The sequence below is a fragment of the Pleurodeles waltl genome, chromosome 1_1, assembly GCF_031143425.1.
Source record: "Pleurodeles waltl isolate 20211129_DDA chromosome 1_1, aPleWal1.hap1.20221129, whole genome shotgun sequence".
In the NCBI taxonomy this organism is placed as follows: domain Eukaryota; kingdom Metazoa; phylum Chordata; class Amphibia; order Caudata; family Salamandridae; genus Pleurodeles; species Pleurodeles waltl.
Genome location: NC_090436.1, coordinates 49373935 through 49390928, shown reverse-complemented (window position 1 = coordinate 49390928; position 16994 = coordinate 49373935).

The following is a 16994-nucleotide window of genomic DNA, read 5'->3' as shown; positions in this document are numbered from 1 at the left end:
TGGAATCAAGATGAACCTCTGCCAAGGAGAAGAGCTTAAGAGCTGAGGAGAAGTGCTGCCCCTTCCTGTGATAGTGCTTTATTGAGCTATTCTGCAGTTGCTGCTTCTACCTGTGAAAGGGGACAAAGACTGGACTTTCTTGTGCATTTCCTGCATTCAAGAAGAATCGCGAAGGGCTTGAACTCAGCTTGCCTCCTGGTGCTGAAGTCTCAGGGCCATCAAAGACTTACGTGGACTATATGCTAAGACTCCTGCCCTACTAAGTGGTCCTCTATCCAGTCCCTGGGCCATTGAGAGGTGAAGATGGCAGCTAAGAACTGAAAATCCATGCAAAGACTTTCAAAACACCACCCACCTCTTCCTCCACTCCCAAACCTTCACCCTCTTCCCACCCAAGTGTCCCTAAGAAGCTTTTCCTCACCAAAATTGACCTCTTCCCCACCCCTTCCCTCATCCTTCATCTCGGGCCAGGGTGGCCAGAACCCAGCCTAGCACCTCAGCCACCCAGGCAAAGGTGGCATCCGTCAGAACAGCCAGTGTGCCTGCACCACCTGCCAAGGGCAAGAAGGGGCTGCCACCTAGCAAAGGCAAGAAGGGGACACCAGTCAGCAAGGGGAAGGAGACACCACCAGCCAGCAAGGGGAAGGAGGCACCACCAGTCAGCAAGGGGAAGGAGGCACCACCAGTCAGCAAGGGCAGGAAGGGTGCACTAGCTGCCAGAAGCAAAGAGGCACCAACATCTGCCAAGGGCAGGAAGGGGCACATAAGACCATCCATGGCACTGCAGCCGTCTGAGGCTGCAGGGGAAGAGCAGGAGCCTCCCCCCACCACTGACAGCACCGCCACCTGCACCGCAGGCAGCACCGCCACCTGCACCGTGGACAACACCGCCACCTGCCCCGCCGCCAGCACTGCCACCTGCCCTGCTGCCAGCACCCCCACCTGCACCACTGCCAGCAGCAGCGGTCCCAGTAGGCAGCCGTCCGAGGCTCCAGGTGAAGGTCTGGAGGCTACCACCACCACTGCCAGCACCGCCAATACCACCACTGCCAGCAGCAGCCCCAGTGGGCAGCCGTCTGAGGCTGCAGGGGAAGGGCTGGGGCCTCCCCCTCACCACTGACAGCACTGCCACCTGCTGCACAACTAGCATCCACTGAGCAGCCGTCACCGCTGGCGAGCAGTGTGTATTGGTGACTACATGGGCTGCAGTGCGTCCTGGCCCCTGAAACCCCTGACGGTGTGTCTTATCCAGGTGGCTGGTTCACCTGTGCGGTATAAGTCAATAAGGACGCTCAATGAAGGACCACACGCAAATTATAAATACAATTTAGCTTTACTAGAATTGCAGGTAAAATGTAAGCATTTAGCACATTAATAATAGTAGAATAAGAATAGCAATGAAAAAGCATCTATTTATATATATATATAGCAAAGAATTAATTGACAGATATGTCTTGATTAACTGTACACTAAAATGCATTGCACTACAATATTCAGGAATACTTCAGGTAAGCTTTGATGTACTGCACACCAAAATGCATGTTTCAATTACTGCAGCAGGCTCTCACTACGATGTCCAGGAGACAATATATAAACAAACTAAATACTTCTGATAAGCTTTGATTTACTGCACACCCAAATGCATGTTTCAGTTATTGCAGCAGTTCACACTAATAGGTTTAGAAAGCAGAATAAAAAAAACGAGTTCAATACTTCAGGTTATAAACACAGTGCAGGCATAAATTATCAGTCATAATAATAGAGCAGAGAAACAAAGGTGTTTTATCCCTGTGTGGAAACTTAACTTAATCCACGACATGCAGGGGAGCCCTCTACCGCCTGTTTGGACCTCTCTCCCCCTCAAGCACCACGAGCAAACAGGGAGGCAGCGCTGGGCCATGGCAGCTTCCACAATTCCATCTGCGAGCTTCCTGATCCCTCACACACACAGTTCAGTGCTTAAAAACTCGAAGCTTGGATTCTATCTCATTCTGGCATTTTCTAGCTAATGTTATCAGTACTTGTCTGCTCTGCTCTGCTTCGGCCTTTGTTTACATTCCATCTTCTCCCTGTACTCGTTCTCAAGGTTGAGACGGAGTCTTCTACACAAACAAGTGTGAAAATAATATCATGAACTTTTCCACGATGTCTGGGAGGGGGTTTCAACAGGCATCAAGCTCATCTACACTGCCCAAGCTAATTAACCCTTCGCGTTACAATGTCTTCCGCAACTTTCCCTAAAACTGCACACGGTGTGAAACCCAGGTGAGGGACTGTGACCTTGCCTCATCCAGGATTAAGCAGACTGGGCAGAAGGCCCCCTCCAGAACCAGTGGAAGAAGTCATCCACTCACTCCCTCCTTGCCTGGATAAAGCACACTGGGCACCAGGCCCCCTTCAGAACCAGTGGAAGAAGCCATCCACTCACCCCCTCCAAGCCTGGATGAAGCAGACTGGGCACAAAGCCCCCTCCAGAACCAATGGAAGAAGGCATCCACTTGAGAGACTGGCTTTGCACTCCCCAGGACCAATCAGTGGGCAAATCACCCACTTGAGAGACTGTGGCTTTGCACTCCCAAGGACCACCAACCAGTGGGAAAACCATCCACTTGAGAGACTGTGGCTTTGCACTCCCCAGTACCAAGCAGGTGGCAAACCACCCACGTGAGAGACTGTGGCCTTGCACTCCCCAGGACCAAGCAGTGGGCAAACCACCCATTTGAGAGACTGTGGCTTTGCACTCCCCAGGAACAAGCAGTCGGCATGTAGCCCCCTCCAGGCCAGTGGTGTTGTCCCATCTTCTGGCTGAGGTGCCCCCCTTCCCCATCCCCTGAGGTGCCTGTGTGTTTTGGACCTGATGCCCCTGCAGTGTTCTCTCCGTATTGAGGCAGAAGTCAAGTGTGGCCTTGGCCTGTGTGTTTTGGCCCATTGGTCCACGGACATTTTGGAGTGGGCATTGTCCCTCCTTTTGTATATATTGTACATACAGTTTATTTTTTTACACGTATTTATCTTCTATTGTACTATTACACTCATTTTACTCCATTCCTTTTGTCATTGCATTATTCCTGAGGGTTACGCGTTGTTTATGTAATGTTGTCACATGTGTTTGTGTGCATGTTGTTGGGGATGGGGGTGGGGGCGTTGCTTGTTGCGTGTGTGTGTGACTCTGTTTTTCCTTCCCCTGTCCCTTGTGTGCTAGGTGCAGTACTAACCGTGGCCGCAGCTCGGGATCCATGGCGTCATGGTTCTTCCTTATGTGTCGAGAGGTGAGTCCTTTCCCTTCAGTGTTCTGTTTCTGCCGTGATTTTGATGGCATTGGTACCGCCCCGGAAAAGTGGCGGATAGGCCTCTCATAATAGGGTGGTCTGTACATTGTCTTCCACCTGGCTGTTGGCGGTTACCGCCACGGTGTTTGTTGCTACCGCCGTGGAAGTCGTTGTGTTAAAGTGGCTGCCTGTGATGGCAGTTTCCGCTGTGGTCAAAATCCCATATTTTTTACTGCCGGCCTGTTGGCGGTAATACCGCCACTTTATCACCGACCGCCAGGGTTGTAATGAGGGCCTTCATCTCTTCAGGAAACACCTTGTGTGCCAAAAATCGAAGCACAGCCTGCCGGAAACAAAGCACAGCCTGTCTTTTGACAGAGAAATCACTGCACAGCCGAACTGGAAAGATGCAGTCTGACTTGGAAATTCAAAGCAGTCTCTGCCTTGTGACAGAAAATTAGACGCACAGCCAAACCAGATCAATGCACAGATGAACCGGAACGACGCAGCTGATTCCCTGAGTGGAACATTGACACAGCGCCTGTCGTGCAACAGAAAATTCAACGGATTGCCCTACTGGATCGATACAATGCCTGTGACTTCTTCCAGCGCACCCAGGATTTCCACGCATCACCCATCAAAAGATCCCCGCATCACAGTGAGGAACCAAGACTGCGTGCCGAAAAACGACGCAAACCCCTTGCAGCGTGGAAAGAACCGAAGCATTGTCTGTGCCATGTCAGGAAATCTGAAGCATACAATATATTTCTACGCATCTCCTCATCTGCGGTCTCCATGAGTGTTATTTTTTTACGCAAACCAGGTACTTTGTGTAATCAAGAGGCAACTGTGGATTTCTAAGATTTAAGACTCTTTAAACTTGCAAAAGTGATATCTGAACTTGAGCTTATTGGATCTTTATCATTTTGACCTTATTTAATTCGGATAAATATCAGATATATTTTTCAAAACCTGTGTGGTGTATTTTTGTGGTGTTTCCACTGTGTTACTGTATGATTTATTGCACAAATACTTTACACATTGCCTTCTAAGTTAAGCCTGACTGCTCAGTGCCAAGCTACCTGAGGGTGGGCAGAGGATTATTTGGATTGTGTGTGACTTACCCTGACTAGGACTGTGGTCCCTACTTGGACAAGGGTGTATACCTCTGCCAACTAGAGACCCCATTTCTAACACTATTGTCATTAATTTCTGTGGGATTTTTATTATGTTTTGTGTCTTACTTAATTAATGTACTGGTGTTTTTAAAAGCTTTACACACATGTCTACTAAGTATACTTATCACTAATTGAGAGTGAGAGAATATTACCTAGTCACGTTCGCCCAACATACAATCTTTATCACACAATAGTAACTGGGTCACAAGAGTTACGCAACTATCAGGACCATTCTTCCAGTAATTGAGTTTTTTGGAACTAACCTTTAATGCAGCTAACCAAGATAACAAGATAAAAAAATAATCGGGCCTAGGAGACTTTGTCAGGGCCAATAACAACTTTCCCTGCCTATCACACCAAAGTGTCATTCATACGTGTGAGGCCTATTGCTTTCACCTGGTTTAAAGACCAGTTATCCCTTATTAGTAGATTAGAAGTGTTCAAGCACCCTAGACTGATAGACGTAGCTACAGCAGAGAAGCTTAGGCTGAACTAGGAGACATGCAAAGCTCCTACTATACCACTTATATCATATAGCACTATATCATAAGAAACACAATACTCAGAGTTACTCAAAATAAAGGTACTCTATTTTAGTGACAATATGCCAAAAGTATCTCAGAGGATATACTCCCTTAGGAGGTAAGTAATATACACAAAATATACACACAAACAATAATCAGGTAAGTAAACAGTTAGAAAAGTAGTGCAAACACTGTAGAATACAATAGGATCTAATAGTCCTAGGGGCAACACAAACCATATATTCCAAAAGTGGAATGCGAACCACAAATGGACCCCAGGTCTAGTGTAGTGTGTAGAGGGTCTTTGGGAGTGTAAGAAACCACTAAGGGTGTGCAAGATACCCCACCCCAAGACCCTGAAAAGTAGTAGTAAAGTTACCCTACTACCCCAGAAAGACAGTAAAGTCGAGATAGGGGATTCTGCAAAGGCAACAACTGACTGCAAAGCACTGAAGACGGATTCCTGGACCTGAAGACCTGTAAAGGAAGGGTACCAAGTCCAAGAGTCACGCAAGTGTCCAGGGTTGGCAGGAGCTCGCTAAACCCCGGATGATGGTGCAAAAGGGCTGCCTCTAGGTGGAAGAAGCCAAAGATCCTGCAACAACGGAAGGTGCCAGGAACTTCTAATTTAGTCAGAAGATGTCCTACGGCGTGCTGGAGGATGCAGAGTTGTTTCCACGCAGAAAGATCGCAAACAAGCCTTGTTAGCTGCAAGAGTCACAGTTGAAGATAATGGGTGCTGGAAGGACCAGAAGGCCGCCCCTTGGAGGAGGAGACAGAGGGGGCGCTCACCAACAGAGAGAGCCCACGCAGAAGCAGGCAGCACCCACAGAAGACCTTGAACAGGCATTCAAGAAATCTGAGCAAGGCGGTCATCTCAACACAACAAAAGAAGGTCCCATGAAGTCGGTGGTCAACTGAGCGAGTTGAGCATTGCAGGATGGAGGCTATGCTGTGCATGAAGGAATCCTTGCAAGAGTGCACAGAAGCCCTAGCAGCTGCAGATCAAGTAGTACACAGGATTACTGTCTGGCGTGGGGAGGCAAAGACTTACCTCCACCAAATTTGGACAGAAGGGCCACTGGACTGTTGGGGTCACTTGGATCTAGCTCCTGTGTTCCAGGGACGGCACTCGTCAAGATGAGAGGTGACCCAGAGAAACGGTGATGCAGAAGTTTGGTGCCTCTGTTAGCAGGGGAAGATTCCGTCAACCCACGGGAGATTTCTTCTTGGCTTCCAGTGCAGGGTGAAGGCAGACAGCCCTCAGAGCATGCACCACCAGGAAACAGTCAAGAAAGCCGGCAGGATGAGACGCTAAAATGTTGCTGGTAGTCTTCTTGCTACTTTGTTGTGGTTTTGCAGGCGTCCTGGAGCAGTCAGCAGCCCGATCCTTGGCAGAAGTCAAAGAGGGAGATGCAGAGGAACTCTGGTGAGCTCTTGCATTCGTTATCTGAAGAATTTCCCAGAGGAGAGACCCTAAATAGCCAGAAAAGGAGGATTGGCTACCAAGAGAGGTAAGAGCCTATCAGAGGGGGTATCTGACATCACCTGCTGGCACTGGCCACTCAGAGCAGTCCAGTGTGCCCCCAACACGTCTGTCTCCAAGATGGCAGAGGTCTGGGACACACTGGAGGAGCTCTGGGCACCTCCCCTGGGAGGTACTGGTCAGGGTAGTGGTCACTCCCCTTTCCTTTGTCCAGTTTTGCGCCAGAGCAGGGCTGGGGGATCTCTGAACCGGTGTAGACTGGCTTATGCAGAGATGGGCACCATCTGTGCCCATCAAAGCATTTCCAGAGGGTGGGGGAGGCTACTCCTCCCCAGCCCTTCACACCTATTTCCAAAGGGAGAGGGTGTAACACCCTCTTTCAGAGGAAATCCTTTGTTCTGCCTTCCTGGGCCAGGGCTGCCTGGACCCCAGGAGGGCAGAATCCTGTCTGAGGGGTTGGCAGCAGCAGCAGCTGCAGTGGAAACCCCGGAAAGGCAGTTTGGCAGTACCCGGGTTCTGTGCTAGAGACCCGGGGTGTCATGGAATTGTCCTCCCAATACCAGAATGGTATTGGGGTGACAATTCCATGATCTTAGACATGTTACATGGCCATGTTCGGAGTTACCATTGTGACACTATACATAGGTAGTGACCTATGTATAGTGCACACGTGTTATGGTGTCCCCGCACTCACAAAGTCCGGGGAATTTGCCCTGAACGATGTGGGCGCACCTTGGTTAGTGCCAGGGTGCCCACACACTAAGTAACTTGGCACCCAACCTTCACTAAGTGAAGGTTAGACATATAGGTGACTTATAAGTTACTTATGTGCAGTGAAAAATGGCTGTGAAATAATGTGGACATTATTTCACTCAGGCTGCAGTTGCAGGCCTGTGTAAGAATTGTCTGAGCTCCCTATGGGTGGCAAAAGAAATGCTGCAGCCCATAGGGATCTCCTGGAACCCCAATACCCTGGGTACCTCAGTACTAGCCAAGGTGCTCCCACATAGTTCAGGGCAATTTCCCCGGACTTTGTGAGTGCGGGGACACCATTACACGTGTGCACTACATATAGATCAATACCTATATGTTACTTCACAATGGTAACTCTGAATATGGCCTTGTAACATGTCTAAGATCATGGAATTGTTCCCCCATGCCGAATCTGGTATTGGGGTGCCAATCCCATGCATCCCCGGGTATTGCCAAACTAGCTCTCTGGGGTTTTCACTGCAGCTACCGCTGCTGACAACCCACAGATAGGCTTCTGCCCTCCTGGGGTCTGTGCAGCCCAGTCCCAGGAAGGCAGAACAAAGGATTTCCTCTGAGAGAGTGTGTTACACCCTCTTCCTTTGGAAATAGGTGTGAAGGGCCAGAGAGGAGTAGCCTCTCATGGCTTCTGGGAATGCTTTGAAGGGCACAGATGGTGCCCTCCTTGCATAAACCAATCTACACCGGTTCAGGGATCCCCCAGCCCGTGCCCTGGCGCAAAACTGGACAAAGGAAAGGGGAGTGACCACTCCCCTGTCCATCATCACCCCAGGGGTGGTGCCCAGAGCTCCTCCTGTGTGTCCAGACCTCTGCCATCTTAAATGCAGAGGTGTGAGAGCACAATGGAGGCCTCTGACTGGCCAGTTCCAGCGGGTGACGTCAGAGGTCCCTCCTGATGGGTGCTTACCTGGCTAGGTGGCCAATCCTCCTCTGCGGGCTATTTAGGGTCTCTCCTGTGGGTTTCTCGTCAGATGACGAATGCAAGAGCTCACCAGAGTTCCTCTGCATCTCCCTCTTCGACTTCTGCCAAGGATCGACCGCTGACTGCTCCAGGATGTCTGCAAAACCGCATCAAAGTAGCAAGACGACTACCCACAACATTGTAGCGCCTAATCCTGACGGCTTTGTCGACTGTTTCCTGGTGGTGCATGCTCTGAAGGCTGTCTGCCTTCACCCTGCAATGGAAGCCAAGAAGAAATCTCCTGTAGGTCGACGGAATCTTTCCCCTGCTAACGCAGGCACCACACTTCTGCATCACCTGTCCTCTGAGTCCCCTCTCATCTTGACGAGCTTGGTCCCTGGAACACAGGAGCTGGATCCAAGTGACCCCGACTGTCCAGTGGTCCATCTGTCCAAATTTGGTGGAGGTAAGGCCTTGCCTCCCCACGCCAGACAGTAATCCTGTGTACTGCGTGAACTGCAGCTGCTAGGGCTTCTCTGCACTTTTGTATGGAATCCTTCGTGCACAGCACAGCCCAGGTCCCCAGCAATCCGTCCTGGTACAGGTTCCACCCCAGGAGAGGTCTCTCCCACCACAGGAATCGTATCCTTAATGGCAGGGTGGGTAGGGGTTACGTTGATGCCCTTTTTACCTGTTGTTGGAGAGGGATCCTGAGATGTCAGGCCTTTTTCTCTCCTTTGCTTTTTCATTTCAGCTGAAATGAGAGGAAGCAATTCCTCAGGGATGCCCACCATGGATGCATGGGTATTAAACTCTACCTCAGCCCAACCTGAGGTCTCTAGGTCATTACCCAAGAGACAATCTACAGGTAAGCTAGGTGATACCACCACCTGCTTTGGACCAGTAACTCCACCCCAACTAAACTGAACTATAGCTAAGGGAAGGAACTGAATGGAATTACAGACATCAATAATCGTGTACTGTTGTCCAATGAGGTGTTGTGCAGGAGACACTATGGGGCATATTTATACTCCATCTGCGGCGAATGTGCGTCAAAAATTTTCGCACACACATTCAGCGCAAACGTCGCCCCATATTTAAACTTTGACGCCCGAGCCCACGGATGACAAAAGTCCGCCGTGTCCGTCATTTTTTGGATGCGGCAACCCGCCTTGCGTTAATGAAATGCAAGGTAGGCGTTCCCGTCCAAAAAATGACTTAAACGGCCGTGCGTTGTATTTATGCTTTCGGGCAAAAATGACGCACAGCCCGCTTTGCGTAAAAATTTAACGCCTGGATCAGGGCAGGCGTTACAATGGGGCAAACACACCTGTATCTAATCAGAACACACAGAAGCAACAGCAGAGCAGCAGAGCAGCAAAAGGGAGACATGGAGGTGATTCTTATCCAGCGTGCATGCAGACGCAGAGCCCAGCAGCTACAACAGCAGCTACCACAACACCAGCAGGGACCACAAAGGCAGCGCGGAAGGCAGGAGAGGATATTCCGCCCCAGAACAACCCTTCATGGCCTCGGGGAACACAACATCATCCAGAGGTAAAGGTTGAACTGGCAGGTCATTCAGCAGCTGCTGCGAAACATTGAGCCGCAGTTGGCACCCACTTTGCTGACACCCGCACCATCCCAACAGAAACCAAGCTGCTTGCCGTACTTCACATGCTGGCAAGTGGCTCTCTGGTGCCCTGGTTGCCAGAATATCACAACCATCATTCTGTGCCTTTTTGCCCAAAGTACTGGATGCCATCATTGGACTTACACCCCTCCAAATCTGCTTCCCTAACACACTGCAGAAGCAGCAGGAAACAAAACAGGGGTTCTACCTCATTAGTGGCTTCCCACACGTCCTTGGTGCAATCGACTGCACACATGTACGCCTTGTGCTACCTGCTGCAACTGAACACCTCTACCGCGACAGGAAGCACACACACTCTATCAATGTTCAGGCTATTGTCGATCTCCAAGGATTGATCACCAACATCGTGGCTAAATATCCTGGGAGTGTCCATGACTCATTCATCTTCCGTCACTGCACCATCAATGAACACTTCCAGGATGGACGGTATGGCAATGGACTACTTGTTGGTAAGTACAAAAACCTACTTACATACACACTGCACAGCAACCCTCTAGGACACACAACACATACACCACAACAGCAACATGTGAACAGGAACACACTGAGGTCGTGACATCCCTAGCCATGTTTCTTAGGTCACCATTGAACCTGTCACACATTGGAAATTAGTGTACAGTCTAATGTTAAGACATCAAAGATCACAACGTGTGGAGTGGGTTGCCTAAATGTCACCTTGCAAATTGTAAGTGTCCCAATGACGTTTACATTAATCCATTGCATAAGTCTAAAGGTATGGGATGTCCAGGGTACATTGATTTGAATGTGTTAACAACACTGTCAAAATGAATCTGTGTATGGAACTATCATCTCACCCCCAGTGAAGACACACGGACACCTGTATCACAAGTCACAATGCTAGGGAGGGCACACTGTACTGCAAATCCCAAAACATACTGCTGACAAACGGTCAGCAGCCAAACACTTGTTCAGCCAAGGAAACAACACGATGCAGATGGTACATCCTACAAGCCTAGGATGCAACATAATAACACAAAAGAGTCACATACAACACAAGCCAACTACTGCCATGAAAGGTGATTTCAATGGGGCTAGCTACATCAACATGATCCCATTCATTTTCTCTTGCAGCTGATCAGGGGTAAGGCATCCAGCCATGGATAATGACACCTATTGGCAACCCTAGTACTGCAGCAGAGCGTGCCTACAATGACGCACATAGGAGGACACGCACCATAGTCGAGAGGACCTTCGGCATCCTCAAGTCAAGGTTCCGGTGCCTCAACATCACTGGTGGTAGCCTCCTATATTCCCCAGAGATGGTCTGTAAGATCGTCCTAACATGTGCTATTCTGCACAACATTTGCATCAAAAGGAACATTCCCCTCCTGGAACCAGAGCCACACATGCCTGCAGAGGAGGAAGAGGAGGATGCTGGCCTGCAACATGAGGGGGAACTACAGAACACGGCCGCTGGTATACGCAGGCGGCAACATATCGAGAACAATTTTTTAAAAATATAATCACCACTTTAATGAACTAATTTAAATAAACACCTATAATAACCACCATATCATGGTCTGGCTAATCATTTATGCACACCTTCATCTCTAACTTTCAGAATAAGAGTGTTGCCTCATGGAGCATTGCTGATATACCGATTAGGACACTGAAAATCCCAGAGCTAATGTGATGCGTAACATACAATGGTCACATACACACACACTGTAAATGACATATATCATGTACATTTCTCCTTTGAAGGCCAATAGCAGAGGACCACACCTATTTTACACATACATGTTGAAATCAAGGTCCAACGCAGCATATGGCACACAACTAAGACACCATCACTCAACAAGGGGAAAACAAGCCTCATACATGAGGCAATTGATGTGCTTTTGCATCAGTAACAGGAATGTATGACCAGACCCTTGACAGCAGTAAGTCCAACTGCATCCAATATTTGCAAGGACTATCTGTGACCAGAGTTCCATAGAAGCAGTACATAGACAGCACAAGTGCCACACATATGAGCAGCATTGCGCACATGACATTCCATGTACATGTCAGCCCATTTCCTAACTCCTGACACACCCATGCACCTGGTCACAACCCACCTGTCTGAAGAGGTCCCTGAAATACTATGATGAGTACCCTGATATTCCCTCCTCTACACACACAGCCTATCAATAGCAATCCAGTGTGCTACACCCTTTCCTATGGTATGCCATTGTCATAGAACATCTGACTGCATGGACGTCAGGTCAATTAATACACTGGCTTCTAGTTTCCAAGCCCTGTTAGCACCTGTAAATTGCTTCCCGTGTGAAAATGTCTGTTGGCCATCAGAATGCAAATCTCACCCACAGGACTTCTGAGAAACAGATGCAGCCCACACCTGTGATCACCTCCATGCACCCCACCCATTTCAACAAGCACTGCCCCTGCTGATGTCTGGAACAGCATAGGAGTTGCCATTTTGTCAAATACACAGTTAAGAATTGATACTAATTAAGCCGTGTAACACAGCTCTTGGGTTCATTTGTCACCTTCAAAAACACAGGACATACACAGTTAGACAAGTCAACTGTCTAGTTCATCCTCCAAACAGTCTTAGTCAGACCACTGATAATGTAACTTGTCAGATTGCTGTATCCTAATTCACCCTGCATTCTGTCAGCCTTACTGGCATCTGTCTGTGCGTCACACTAAAGTATCCTTGTGTATACATATGTACCAAACTTGCGTTAGCAAACCTCTCATTCATCAGGGGGTATTTGGGCATGTGCTCCTTCAATGCATACCCAAATACATTGTATAGCATCATCTGCCTTTTAACTGTACCATATGAGTTAAATCCTCTATGAAAACCAAAATTCATGGCCCATCCCTTGTCTGGGTCTCATTTATGCATGAATGATAAAGTGTGACAGTGTCCCTGGGCCGTATGCAGGGATTGGGTAGGGGGCCTTCAGCAGAACCAGCAACCTCTGAAAATGTCCATGAAAAATCCACACGTCAGGACCCTGACAGTTCACACACAAAATTACATTGATCACAACATATTGATGGGCCGTGTGTGGTGAATAGCTGCCAGAATAATCAGCACAGAGGCTATGATGTTCCCAGATGCAGTGGGAATTGCAGAAGCTAACCTGTGTACAAATGTTGTAATGACACCTGCTGGAACATGTCAGCTGAGACATTATCTCACTCAGCACACCAAGGTTGCCCTGCTGACTGTCTCATTACACGTCTTTAGTGACAGGGTGGGACCATCCCCATGTAGGTTCTCATGTCCACATCCACTTTACTCACATTGATCAACAAAGGATACTCAGTAGATACAGGAATAGCTGCCACTGACTCATGATGAGTCCTGGAACGAACTGTGACAAATTACACCCCCAAAAATATACAGAATCATCATTGGACCACACACATGAACAAGACACCTATGTGCAATTGATCACTGGAAATATGTGGACACGTGCTGCCTCGTCTGCTGGTCCACAACAGCCACTTGAGAGTTGTGGCTCACTTCTATGACCTCAACTGTGGTGTCATCATACATTTGTGATTCACCCTGTCTGGGCAAACAACATGGTACCCACTTCCTCAATGCATATGTATGACTCACTGTGGGATTCACCAACTAGTGCCTAGGAAGCTGTTACCAAAACTCTAGGACATAGGATGTTGAAAACGTGGACCATTGACATGAACAAGCGTCTGCCATCTATCTGGTGCATGCTTTGTCATATGTGGTGTCTACGTTACCCTAAATTTTGGAAGTCCACATTACGGATGTTGCTACATGGATGACTAACACATGTCCTCTCTCATTTCCACAATGACTTGCATCTAAGGTTTGGACACATGGATATCACATTCATACAAGCAAATGTGCAATAATGCATCATGTGATACACACACACTTGGTCAACAAATACATTAGTTGCCACAGCACACACATTGAGCCAAAGGCATTTAGGTATTGTACATATGTGCGTCACATTGCTATCCTCTCCTGATGCCAAACAAGCCCAATTTGTGCAAATCATATATGTAGGCCACACATATGGCCATCTAGTGCATCAGCCAACGTAAAAATACTGTGAAGGAAGTAGCGGATCATGGTCCGCTGCAGTATGATGTCACACATGTGAACATACACCATCAACACCATAGTGGGTGCCATCAGCCTATCTCTGATGTGTCCCAAATGTAACATAACATAAAAACAGAAAAAAAGCCCAAAACCATTTCATGCACTGAAATGTTGACATTGCTAGCGTTATGCGTCATTTTTTGTACACCAATACTGAATTTGCGTCATTTTTTTTTTTTACGCACAGGAGTGAACAATAGGCCGCATCCAGATAATTGTACAGGCCATGTACTATTATTTGGATGCGGGCTAATTTTCACTCCTGTGCGTAAAAAAAAATGATGCACAAACTGTATGCGTGAAAATATTATGACGCATAACGCAAAAAAGGGCAGACATTTTATGCAGGAAGTGATGTAATAGGATATCCTGTTTACAGGTCATGTACTGTGGGTGTACTTTCACTTTCACTTTGCAGTCTATGATTCTTCTAGACTGTGTGGCTGTGTAGAGAGTGGTGTCCATAGATTTTGTGCTTTGTGTCCTGTGTGCTGTCTCTATTGTCAATTTGTGAAATACATATTGTTGGTGTATACTGTCCTACTGTGTTTTGTGTACATTTGTCCATTTATCTAGTGTTTTTGTTGTTTGTGGGAGTCTGTTGTGGGTAGTGGTAGTTTGGGGATAGTTGAGCTCTTTTAGTGGTTAAGTTTACTTTTCTTCTGTATTTGTACCCCTACTTTCCCCTTTTTCCTCTTTCTATTTCTTTAACCCCCTATTCCCTTTCACATTTCTACAATGTCTGGTAGGCCACGTCTTGGCAGGATGGGTGAAGACGAGTTGGGTGGCTTCATATGGATTGTGTGCCATTTCTTGACACTGATGATCAAGGCAGGGGGCAGGGTGATACAGGGGTATCACACTGAGGCGCGCAGAATCCGGTGGGGAAAGATGCTGCATCACCTGCAGCGTGTGTATGCCAGCCAGAGGAGTGACCACCAGCTGAAGCATCAGTGGGCTGACCTCATCACCTGGGGGCAGGATCTCTTGGACCACCTGGGAATCGTGATTGGTGGCCCTTTTTGTGAGTACTAATCATGCAAATGTGCACGATTAAACGCTCTGTAGTGACATCAGATGATTTGTACTATGTCTGCCAGCTAAGTTGCTGACTGTGTGTAATGCTGGGAAGCATACTGGGATATTTGATGCACTATGGGAAGGATCACAATTGCTAGCTCTCATGTAGCATGTGCTCAGCAAACTTACAGGATACTTTTCCATGAAGTAAATTGGTGCTGCCTTTGTGTCAGACAACCAAACAAAATAGGTGCCAATCATGTCTATTTAGGGCACATTTGCCAGAGAAGTAAAGATGTACCAACATATTGGCTAACTTTGTTGACGCAATAGCTAGACTGACTTTAGAATCACTACATGATGCAGAAAATGAGTGCTGGCTTCACGTCAATTGATTATAGCAAAGTGGCTCAGACATATATCTCATGTGAGTCTGGTGAGTGTGGAAGGAAAGCGTTCACGGAAGTACTATGAATGTTAGGGATTATTTTGGTGCTTTATCTTTTTGGATACATGTCTGATCTGGATTTGAAAAAATCATGAAAAGGTGTAAGGTGCCCTCAGCTAACATCTTAGAATGTTTGTTGGAGTTAGTTGTGCCACATTCCAATTCGGGATGGCAGTCTAAAGGTATGCACATGGGTTCACATTGCCATGGTTGGTGCAAATCACCATAGCTGGGCCACATCAAATGAATAAACTGTAACAACATGAGGGCTTACAAAAGTCCCTGCCCCTCTGTACATTGAACCTGTGTGTAATAAATGTGCCATGGCCACATAGTCTGTTTGACTGGTAATGCAGTCCTCAAGTAACCAGGCTTTGGATGTCTCTCTTGGATGCACATGATGAGACGATTACACTCCATATTTTTTTCTGGTCACCAATGACGGGGCATGTTTGCCACCACATGATAGTTAGGGCCAATGTGTACAGATCTGTGTGTAACTGTCACAGTAGACCCATGCTATGTACAAGTTGGCCGTGATATTTTGATGCAGTATCATCATGTCTGAATGGCTGCCATTTCCTTACTCAGCCTACACATTGGATATGTTTATGAAATTGTTGGTCTGTGCACAGATTTTTAGTACATTTCTTCCTTCCATGCCTTACAGGTGGACCGGCACCCTACACTGTGGGAGAGGTGGCTACATTTGAGGACCCCGACCACTCCAGTAAGTGTTGATATGTCTGTTATGTGTTGTGTTTGCTGGTTATGGACTTGCGTGTGTTGAACGCATAGCAAGGTGTGATGCGTTGGCCAATCATTTGTCTTGTTCCATGAGTAGGATTTCAGGTTCTCAATTGTTTTGAGCTAGCCAACGCGTATCCTATGGTATTATCTAGGGATTGTAGGCCATTCCTGTAGGCACCACAGTGAGTACTGGTGGGAGTCATGTGGATGACACTTGTATCAACAAGAGTCGCACTGGAAGTCAGCTCAGATTTAGTCAGCCTGTCAGACCCACATTCTCCAAGCTTGGTACAGCAAATTGCTTTCCAATAGACTTCTGCTTCCCTATTTACCAAGGTACTTATTAAACTGTAGGTAGAACCTCCTAGCAGCATGTACTTCCACATGTAGTGCTACAAGTATGTGGAACTTGAGTGCAATGGCCTAGGTGTGCATGCTAACCATGATCATGGGTGCTCTTGCAACTCTGTGTCTGATGTAAGTCATGCCTTACTGGAAGTATATGTTGTGTACCAAGCTTTGCATTTCCTGACATGTGTGGCCCTATGATTGGTCTAGGGTTTGCAGACTCCTAATTGTTGATAGACCTTACATGTGGTGTGTGTGTAGAGCCAAACACGTGTGGAGTTTTCTATACACTCCTCGGTGTCCATGTTGTTTTAAATTGATAGTTGTTTATCCACCCCCCCACCCTCAAACACAGGCATGGGTTTGTGAATGGGGTACCTAGGACTGATGCTACCAGTATGTTACACATATATGTGAAAATGTGACTGTTTGGTTGTAACCTAGTATACACACTCAGGTTTGGCACATGGGTACTATACTGGCAAGTCCTGTTGCAACTTGCAGATCATG